The following is a 9,666-nucleotide window of genomic DNA, read 5'->3' as shown; positions in this document are numbered from 1 at the left end:
AATCGGTTTTAGTGGGCCATGTACCAGCACATTTTATATTATGTTTAGAATGCATGTTAAGGTTGAATGTGGATAACATGCCAACAAGTATTCTAACAAAGATAATAATCTGGTGAGATATTAAATTACAAAACCCTCAATTAAAGTATATTAAGTCACTAAGCCTTCCATCACCATGGTTTTAATCAAACCACTATTCGTCGAAACCTTGTTCTCTAAAGCGAAAGGTACACTTCTACCAGTGGGAGATTAAAATACATTGGAGTTCCTTAATGGTGATAGGTCGATTAAAATGACGGTTTTGCTTGTTCGCCAAAGCAAGGTTGATAAACGCGCATCATAGGTATAGTAGAGCAGTACACATAGTGTGTACGTGGTGATATGTAGTGTCCACTCTACTGATACTAAGAATCACACTTGAGGACGATGGCAGGTAGTGACCATTGGATTGTGTGATTGGCTTGTTGGCTTTTTCACATTTGAAGTTGATAGTAAGAGCTATCAACTGGTGTAGGTTAAGTTTGTAGGCCTACCTAATCAACTCATTTTGGCTTGTTCGCCAAAGGAAGATTTGAAATGGGCAGGATGGGATCTCGGTCCGTTAGGAAGTCAACGGGCTTTCCCGAGTCAATGGTAAGGGTATGACTTGAGTAAATAGTGGGAGCTTCGTTTAATAAAAGACCATATTAAACAATAATAATGAACATGGTAATAATGGTTACTATCTGCACTTGTAGATTCACTTAAAATTGGCAAAATGATCCCAACATCGCTGCGACAAATCATCGAACTGGGAGAGAAATGGAAAGGTGAATATTTCGTTGACTGGTATAAAAGGATAAACAATATACTTCAGTCAAGCGATAGGTTATACACTATAAGCAAGCTCTTTACCAGAGCCTGCTGATAGGTTATCTATGAGACTGGGTATGTATATGTGAAGCATACACATGATGCAAAGCAGAAATGACAAGATACATTGCTTGCATCAATGACACCATTACATGCGACAGCAGTGCCAGAAAATGGATTTAGCTTCTATTCATCATTTTCTTCGAAGAAAGAGAGAGCATATGGGTTCTCAGTCGTTATTCAGATGTAGGATGGAAGAGGGTACCAAAATTGGCGATATCTACAAGTGGATCGAGTATATGAACAAGCTTGAGATTTTGGGATATGGACTTATGAAGGTTTAACGATAAACCTAATATTAAAGTCTTTGCCAGTTCTTATTCTCAATTTGTTTATGACTTATTGAGGAAGATAAGAAGAATACCCCTTTCGAGCTTCTGGATTTGTTGAAGGCTAATGAGTCAGACATGAAAATGTTAGAAACATTGACGTTGGTTAAAGCCACTCAAGTGAAAAGGAAAGGGCTCAAAAGTCATTGGAAAGAAATGTTGCAGAAAGGAAAGGCGTTTGTCCTCACTGGTGGAATCCCAGCCATTGGAGGAAACATTGCAAGGCCTTCCTAGCAAAAGGGAAGAAGAATGTTACTTCTTCGTCAGGTAAATTCTTGAGATAACTTCTCCCGTAAATATCTTGTTGACACCAGATGTGGTTCTCACATTTGATTGATATGCAGAGGAACTATGATAGAGTAGATTGCTAACCGAGGGAGAGGGGGACCTACCAGTTGGAAATGAAGCACATGCTGCTGCATTTGCTGTAGGATCTTATCGTCTGATTTAGCCAATGGACTTGTTTCTTGGAACTTGTGGATATTATGGTGTTTCTTCAGTTTCTAGAAATATATTTCTATGTCCACATAGGACAAATGAGAATATTAGTTTACTAGGATTATTGTCCTTGGTATAAATAATATCTTTATGGAACTGTTTCATAATAATATGTTCTTAAGAAAGACAACAAAGGATAATCTCAAAATGACAACTATGCCAACTTTGGCAAGTTGAGCTAAACATACCTGAAGGAATGTAGGATAGTATCACAACTCATTTCTCTTATGCACCCCAACACATGGAGTGTCAGAAATGAAGAATAGGACCTTACTTGACATGGTTAGGTCCATGATGAGTTTTAGTGATTTACCTGCATCATTCTAGGGTTATGCCCTAGAGACTGCAACTCACGTTTTGAACCGTGTGTGGTCAAAGTATGTAGATAAGAATCCATATGAACTATGGAGTGGGGTGAAAACAACTTGTCTTATCTAACGATTTGGGGTTGCAAGCTTATGTTGAAGAAATTGACTTCGAACAAGCTAGGCCCAAAATCGTGTAAATGTATTTTTGTGGGGTATCCAAAAGAGACCAAATGATACTTCTTCACCACCTAGAAGAGCACAAAATTTTGTTGTTCGATCTGGTGTCTTCTTAGAAAATGTATTTTCTAGAAGTACTAGTGGGAGAAAAGTAGAACTCAATGAAGTTCTAGAACCACAAGATATACTAGACGAATGATGGAATGATGTGCCACAGAGAAGTAATTGAACGTCATGAGAAGTTTCACCACAACTTGTGGATCAAAGTGAACCACTCAGGTAGCACAGGAGCTACGTAGATCTGGAAGAGTACGCCATGAGCCTGAGAGATACGGTTATCTCATGACTCAACATGGTGACGTACTAGTTTACCAAGATGAAGAACCCAGAACCTACGAGGATGCTATATCAGATCCAGATTCGTTAAATGGCTTGAAGCCATGAAATCTGAGATGGACTCCATGTACCAGAACCAAGTGTGGACACTAGTGGAACCACCTGAAGGGGTAAAACCTATAGGGTGTAAATGGGTCTTCAAGAAGAAAAACTGACATGGATGGCAACGTGCATACTTATAAAGCACGACTGGTTGCCAAAGGTTTCAAACAAATTCATGGCATTGACTATGAAGGAACATTTGTGGTTGCCATGACTAAATCCATTCGGATTATGCTTTCGATTGCTGCATATCATGACTATGAGATTTGGCAAATGGATGTCAAAACTGCTTTCCTGAACGAAAACCTGAGGAGGATGTGTATAGACACAACTGATGGTTTTGTTCTTGATAGTCCAGCTAATAAGGTATGCAAGTTGCAGAGATCCATTTATGGACTCAAACAGCTTCAAGAAGCTGGAACATTCGTTTTGATGAAGCCGTAAAAGAATTCGGCTTTATCAAGAACGAAGATGAGCCCATGTTTATAGAAAGTGAGTGAGAGCGTAGTAGCATTCCCAGTGTTGTATGTCGATGACATACTTGATTGGGAATGATATACCGAACTTGCAGTCGGAGAGACTTGGTTATCCAAGTGCTTCTCCATGAAGGACTTAGGGGAAACAGCCTACATCCTTGGAATAAGGGTCTATCGTGGATAGATCCTGTAGGTGCTTAAACTAAGTCAGAGTATGACAAGGTACTGAACACATTCAGTATAGAAAAATCCAAGAAGGGATTTCTTCTAATGGCATATGGTATCATCTCTGTAAGGATATGTGTCCTTAACCACACAATGAGAGGGATAGAATGAAGAGGATCCCACATGCTTCAACAAGTGGATCCATCTTGTATGCTCAGATTGATATCTAATGTGCATTCAGCACCTGTGGTGGATATCAATCAGGCTCAAGTGAGCAATATGGTATGTACTTAGAGATGTCTTATGTGCATTCAGTACTAGTAAAAGATATCAACTAAATCCAAGTGAATGACAATGATGAGTGTCAATGGACATTCTTAAGTACTTGAAAAAGGCTTAAGAATATATATCTTGGATTATGAGGGAAAAAAGAGCTCAATGTAAGAGGATACAGTGAACATTCTAGTTGGGAAAAGGATGATATGTTCACAATTTGGGATTACACAATTTTGTCTCAATTGAATGCAGTGACTGGAATAGCTCAAATCAGTGTACTGCAGCAAATTCTACAATTGATGCTAAGTGTATCGCATTTTAATGCTGTCGTGTAGGCGGTTTGGATCAAGAAGTTCATTACTGAACTTGACGTGATTCCAAGCATTGCTAATCTAGTATAGTTGTTACTGTGATAACAATGGAGCCATTGTTGTGGCTGAGGAATCACGGTTTCACAGTAATCCAAACACTTACTTAGTTGATTCAATCTGATATGAAGGATCGATAAGAAAGAGAACGTGCAGAATTGCAGAATACCTACTAACACCACTATTAAAGTTTCTGTTGTAGCAGAAGCATGATGGACACTTGGGGCATTCAACGTTGAGTGCATGAATGACGGTTATGGTACATGCACTGGGTCATTCAAGTGAGTGCATGAATGATTGGCTAAGTGCAAATGGGAGAGTTGGAGTAGGTGCCCTACAGCCAATCAATTATTGTGGAATGACCTTTGTAATAATGTTCATTAATCAATAAAAGGCATTTATACTATATTGCGGTAATCATTATTATTGCAATATGTATTGATATATGTCTTAGAATGGTAGAACCATAACGAGGGTATCAAGTGTTTCATCTTAATAGTGAGACCCTATGAGCACATAGGTGGCTCTCAGAAACTCTATAGCCCCACCAATTATTCTAAAGTAAGGGCACAGATAATACGGTAAGACTATCATAGTGTTGAACGATCCTGGCGAAAGGCAGTGACTAATCTCACTTGTCAAGGTTGTTTGGTGACAACCTAGTGCAACATATGGGTGCTTGCTATAGGCGGGAACACCGTAACAAGTTCACTGGACTGACCCACCCGAGGATTCCATATGGATGGTAACCCTAGTGTCTATGGAACAAATCCTCTAACGAAGGTGGTACATGTGACCTAGACTTGAGATCACCGGAACGCCTTGTGCACCGATGGTGCAGTTTGAAACTAGCCTAATACAGTTTATTCAGAGTGTCAATACAGTGGTGATGGCTGCATCAAGGAATGTATCAAGATATGGTGGATCGACAGAGGATTCATCACTCCCGGGTATGGGAGAAGTTATCTCACGGCACAATTCAGTATATGGCAATGACACTGAAACTGTGGCCACAGTGGGATTGAGTTGTTGCTCTATCCCGATTATAATACAGGTCATTGGTCCAGAAATGAATACATAATATCTAGAGTAACGAAGGTTGACAACTATTTCTATGTCTTCATCTCGTCGAGATAACGAAGATAAAAGGATCGAATTGTACGGTAACCATATCGTTGACAGGTAGCTACTTTGCTGAATCCGAATCTATCGGGTGGTATGATGTCTGCTAGGGGCCAATCTTGGTATGTGTATTAGAGAGACAATTAATTGGTGTTAATCGCGATACTATACACTACGGTATGATGAGGAGCTATGGGTCACACACATAGAAGATAATTAAGACTCAGGAAGAAAGAAGGGCGTTTTCGTCTTTTTAGGTGAAAGGGTATTTGGTAATTTCACAGTGCAATTAAATTTGCTGAGGTCGTAGCCTTTATTAATTATTGGAAAAATTAATAAGTGAATATTAAGTTTAAATATGTGTTCGCATATATTTAATAAACATCATTATTGTTAAATGTTAATATATATTAATAATATATATAATTGATTTAATTAAGATAATGATGAAATAAAAAATAAAATACTAATTGGGAGTGTTTGGTAATATGGTGTGTTTGGGTTCAGCCCAAGCCTATTCCATAAGGGAATAGGGCAATTAGAGAATACTATAAAGAAATGTGTTATTGAAATGATATAGGTTTTTCATATTGTCATTTGATTGAAAAAGAAAGAAAGCCTCCAACCACAAGACACTCCCATGGCATTATCTCATTTTCGCCAAAAATCAATTCATTTGATTTTCTTCTTGACTTAAGGCTAAGGAGGATCTAGCAAATCCCTCTTAGTTCTTATGATTGTCTTCGTGTGGACTACGTGGGTTCGATCTTACACTTAGATCGATAGCAAAAACGTTCATTGACAAATTTGGAGGAGCCTCCAAACGGGGCGTTATGTTTTTCTAAACTCATGATTAATTTCTGCAGATTTCTATTTTAACATAAATTGTAAAATTGTACCTTTGATCTTGGCTCAATGGGAAATGATCCTTGTTATTATGATTTTGTTTTCCGCTGCGTATATGGACCGTTTCCTAACACCAACGACTCCATTGCTTCTCTATGGAATTTTTTGAATAGCAAATTCAAGATTAAAGATCTTGGCTGTCTCCGTTATTTCTTGGGCTTGGAAATTGCTAGATCTTCCAAAGGTATTCATATATGTCAAAGGAAATATGCCTTAGACATTTTGGCGGATTCGGGTATGCTTGGATGCAAACCCCTTAGACTTCCTATGGATCAGCACTTCAAAATCAGCAAATCTGAAGGGATTGCACTTTCTGATCCAAGTATCTTTTGAAGGTTAGGTTATTGTACCTCACAATAACCCGCCAGAGATTTGCTTTGCTGTCCAATTATTAAGCCAATTTATGGATCAACCTTCTTCCTCCCACTTAGCAGCAGCCTACCGTATCTTGCGGTATATTAAAACTTCAACTACTCAAGGTCTTTTGCTACCATCCTCATCTCAGCTTCAACTAACAGCTTTTTGTGATTCGAATTGGGCCTCTTGCCCGAATTCCCGTCGGTCTACAACAGAATATTGTGTTTTCTTGGGTCAATCGCTTATTTCTTGGAAGTCTAAGAAGCAAACGATTGTTTCCAAATCATCTGCTGAAGCTGAGTATTGCTCTATGGCCACTACTTGTTCAGAACTTGCTTGGCTTCGATACCTTCTCCATGATCTTGACATTTCTCATCCGCATACCACCATTCTCTATTGTGACAACCAGACAGCCCTTCACATAGCTGCCAATCCGGTATTTCATGAGCGAACCAAGCATATAGAGCTTGATTGTCACTTGATACGCGACAAAATTCAGGAAGGAAGTCTCACAATAGCTCATGTTTCCTCTCAAGCACAGCTGGCTGATACATTCACCAAAACTCTTCCATCGTACCTTCTTCAAGCACACTTATCCAAGATGGGAATAGTAAATTTCTATTCTCCATCTTGCGGGGGGATGTTAACAGATACAGGCCAAGTTTTGTAATCAGTTTTTACATTTTAGTTGTTGTATATACTTTTTGTTATTCTTTCATTCATTTTTGCACATGTCTACCAACTGGCACAATATGATAGGTTGGGTTTGTTAATTTGTTACAAGTTTGTTACAGAGTCTCCATATATATGCTCGTTTTTCTCCCCTGTATAGCAGGAAAATAAACACTGAAATGGAATATTCAACTTTCCTCCATTTGCAAGCTCTCTGAGATTTTGGTTGATCTCCTTACACATTCTTCATTTCAAATACCTCGTAATCTCTGAAGAGCATTTCAATCTTTGACTCCTTCACTTGACTTGTTTCTTCATGTGCTGTCTATAGAATTTCCCAGACTTGTTTTGCTGACTCACAAGTTGAAACTCTGTTGAACTCTGTAGCATCAACGGCACAAAACAAGATATTAATAGCTTTATCATTCATACTCAGTTTCTTTTCATCATCAACCATATATTCTTCTTCCTCGCAAGTTTGTTACAGGATTCTTTGGAACAGGATTCTTTGGAACAAAGTTCCATTTCTCAACTATTTTCCTCAAACTATAATCAATAGACCTAATGTGAAGTCTTATCCTAATTTTCCATTGTGCATAGTTGACACCACAAAAATGATGGTCTGGTGGTGCAATGTCCTTTACTAAAAAGAGGTGTTGATGTTATCTAGATCTTTAACTCTTAAAATCGTTAGATTTTTCTATACAAGAGCCCAAGCTTTGATATCAATTGTAAAACCCTATATGGCAAATACTCCTAGAGAAGTGAATAGTAGTAATTAAACTTAATTGCAGAATTAAAATTTAGCACACAAAGTAAATCTATACACAATATTAGCAAAATAAAAACAACATAAGTGAAGGAAAAGTAAAAAAGTAGGGAGGAGAGATGCTCTGAGAGTTTATAGTGGTTCAGAGTTGTCATCAAGAGCCTACTACATCCTCAAGGTTCTACTAGACTCAGATTTCACCAATATACAGTAGTTTTACAGGATTCTGCCTATAGTTTTACAAGATCTCACCAACTACACTAGATTTACAGTATTTCGCCAAATGAAAAAGAATGAAAGATGTTTGTGGGTGTTTGCCTCTCAACTAGGCTGATACACAACTTTTTTTTACAAATGAACTCTCTAGAAATTGAATGAGGATCTAAGAGAGTGAGTGATGAAAGAATATAGAATTTTAGCTCAAAAGAGTGATTTTGATCTTGCAAAAATAAATGGCTTGTTTTTTGTGGTTGTTCTTCTTTTTCTCTCCTTCAGACTTTGTTTTTATATACCTTGAATTGATTTAGAGTCTGATAGAGCCGTTGGGGAAGGCTACAAATTTCAACTTTTGCTACACAATATAGAGGAACGGGCGTTCCTAACATAGGGACAAGCTTTCCTGATTCCAATGGTCATAAAATTTGAATTCTACAACTAGTAACGGACGTTCCATTCTTGAGGACGGTTGTTCATTGCCTAGGAACGGGCGTTCTCTCCTTGAGTAGGCATTCCATCCTTGATCCAAATTGTGCAATTTTTTTCAGAATGTGTAACAGGTAGTGAAACGATGTCATTACTCTTGGGAACAACTTGAGATACGGGCATTCCTATAGTTGTACTGTGATACAATGGAGCCATTTGTGTGGCTGAGGAATCACGGTCTCACCAGTAATCCAAACACTTACTTAGTTGATTCAATCTGATATGAAGGATCGATAAGAAAGAGAACGTGCAGAATTGCAGAACCTACTAACCCACTATTAAAGTTTCTGTTGTAGCAGAAGCATGATGGACACTTGGGTCATTCAACGTTGAGTGCATGAATGACTGGTTATGGTACATGCACTTGGGTCATTCAATGTTGAGTGCATGAATGATTGGCTATAGTGCAAATGGGAGATTGTTGGAGTAGGTGCCTACCACCAATCAATTATTGTGGAATTGACTCTTTGTAATAATGTTCATTAATCAATAAAAGGCATTTTACTATATCGCTAATCATTATTATTGCAATATGTATTGATATATGTCTTTAGAATGGTAGAACCATAACGAGGGTATCAAGTGTTTCAAATCTTAATAGTGGAGACCCTATGAGCACATATGGTGGCCATTCTAGAAACATCTATAGCCCCATTATTATTCAAAGTAAGGGCACAGATAATACGGTAAGACTATCATAGTGTTGAACGATCCTGTCGAAAGGCAGTGACAATCTCACTTGTCAAGGTTGTTTGGTGACAACCTAGTGCAACATATGGGTGCTTGCTATAGGCGGATACACCGTAACAAGTTCACTGGACTGACCCCCAGAGGATTCATATGGATGGTAACCCTAGTGTCTATGGAACAAATCCTCTAACGAATGGTGGTACATGTGATCCTTAGACTTGAGATCACCGAGAACGCCTTGTGCACCGATTGGTGCAGTTTGACACTAGCCTAATACAGTCTATTCAGAGCTGTCAATACAGTGGTGATTGGCTGCATCAAGGAATGTATCAAGACTATGGTGGATCGACAGAGGATTCATCACTCCCGGGTATGGAGAAGTTATCTCACGGCACAATTCAGTATATGGCAATGACACTGAAACTGTGGCCACAGGGGATTGAGTTGTTGCTCTATCCCGATTATAATACAGGTCATGGTCCAGAAACTGAATACATAATA

This window comes from Pistacia vera, unplaced genomic scaffold, assembly GCF_008641045.1.
Source record: "Pistacia vera cultivar Batoury unplaced genomic scaffold, PisVer_v2 Contig882, whole genome shotgun sequence".
NCBI classification, from domain to species: domain Eukaryota; kingdom Viridiplantae; phylum Streptophyta; class Magnoliopsida; order Sapindales; family Anacardiaceae; genus Pistacia; species Pistacia vera.
Note: the sequence above shows the minus strand (reverse complement) of the source record.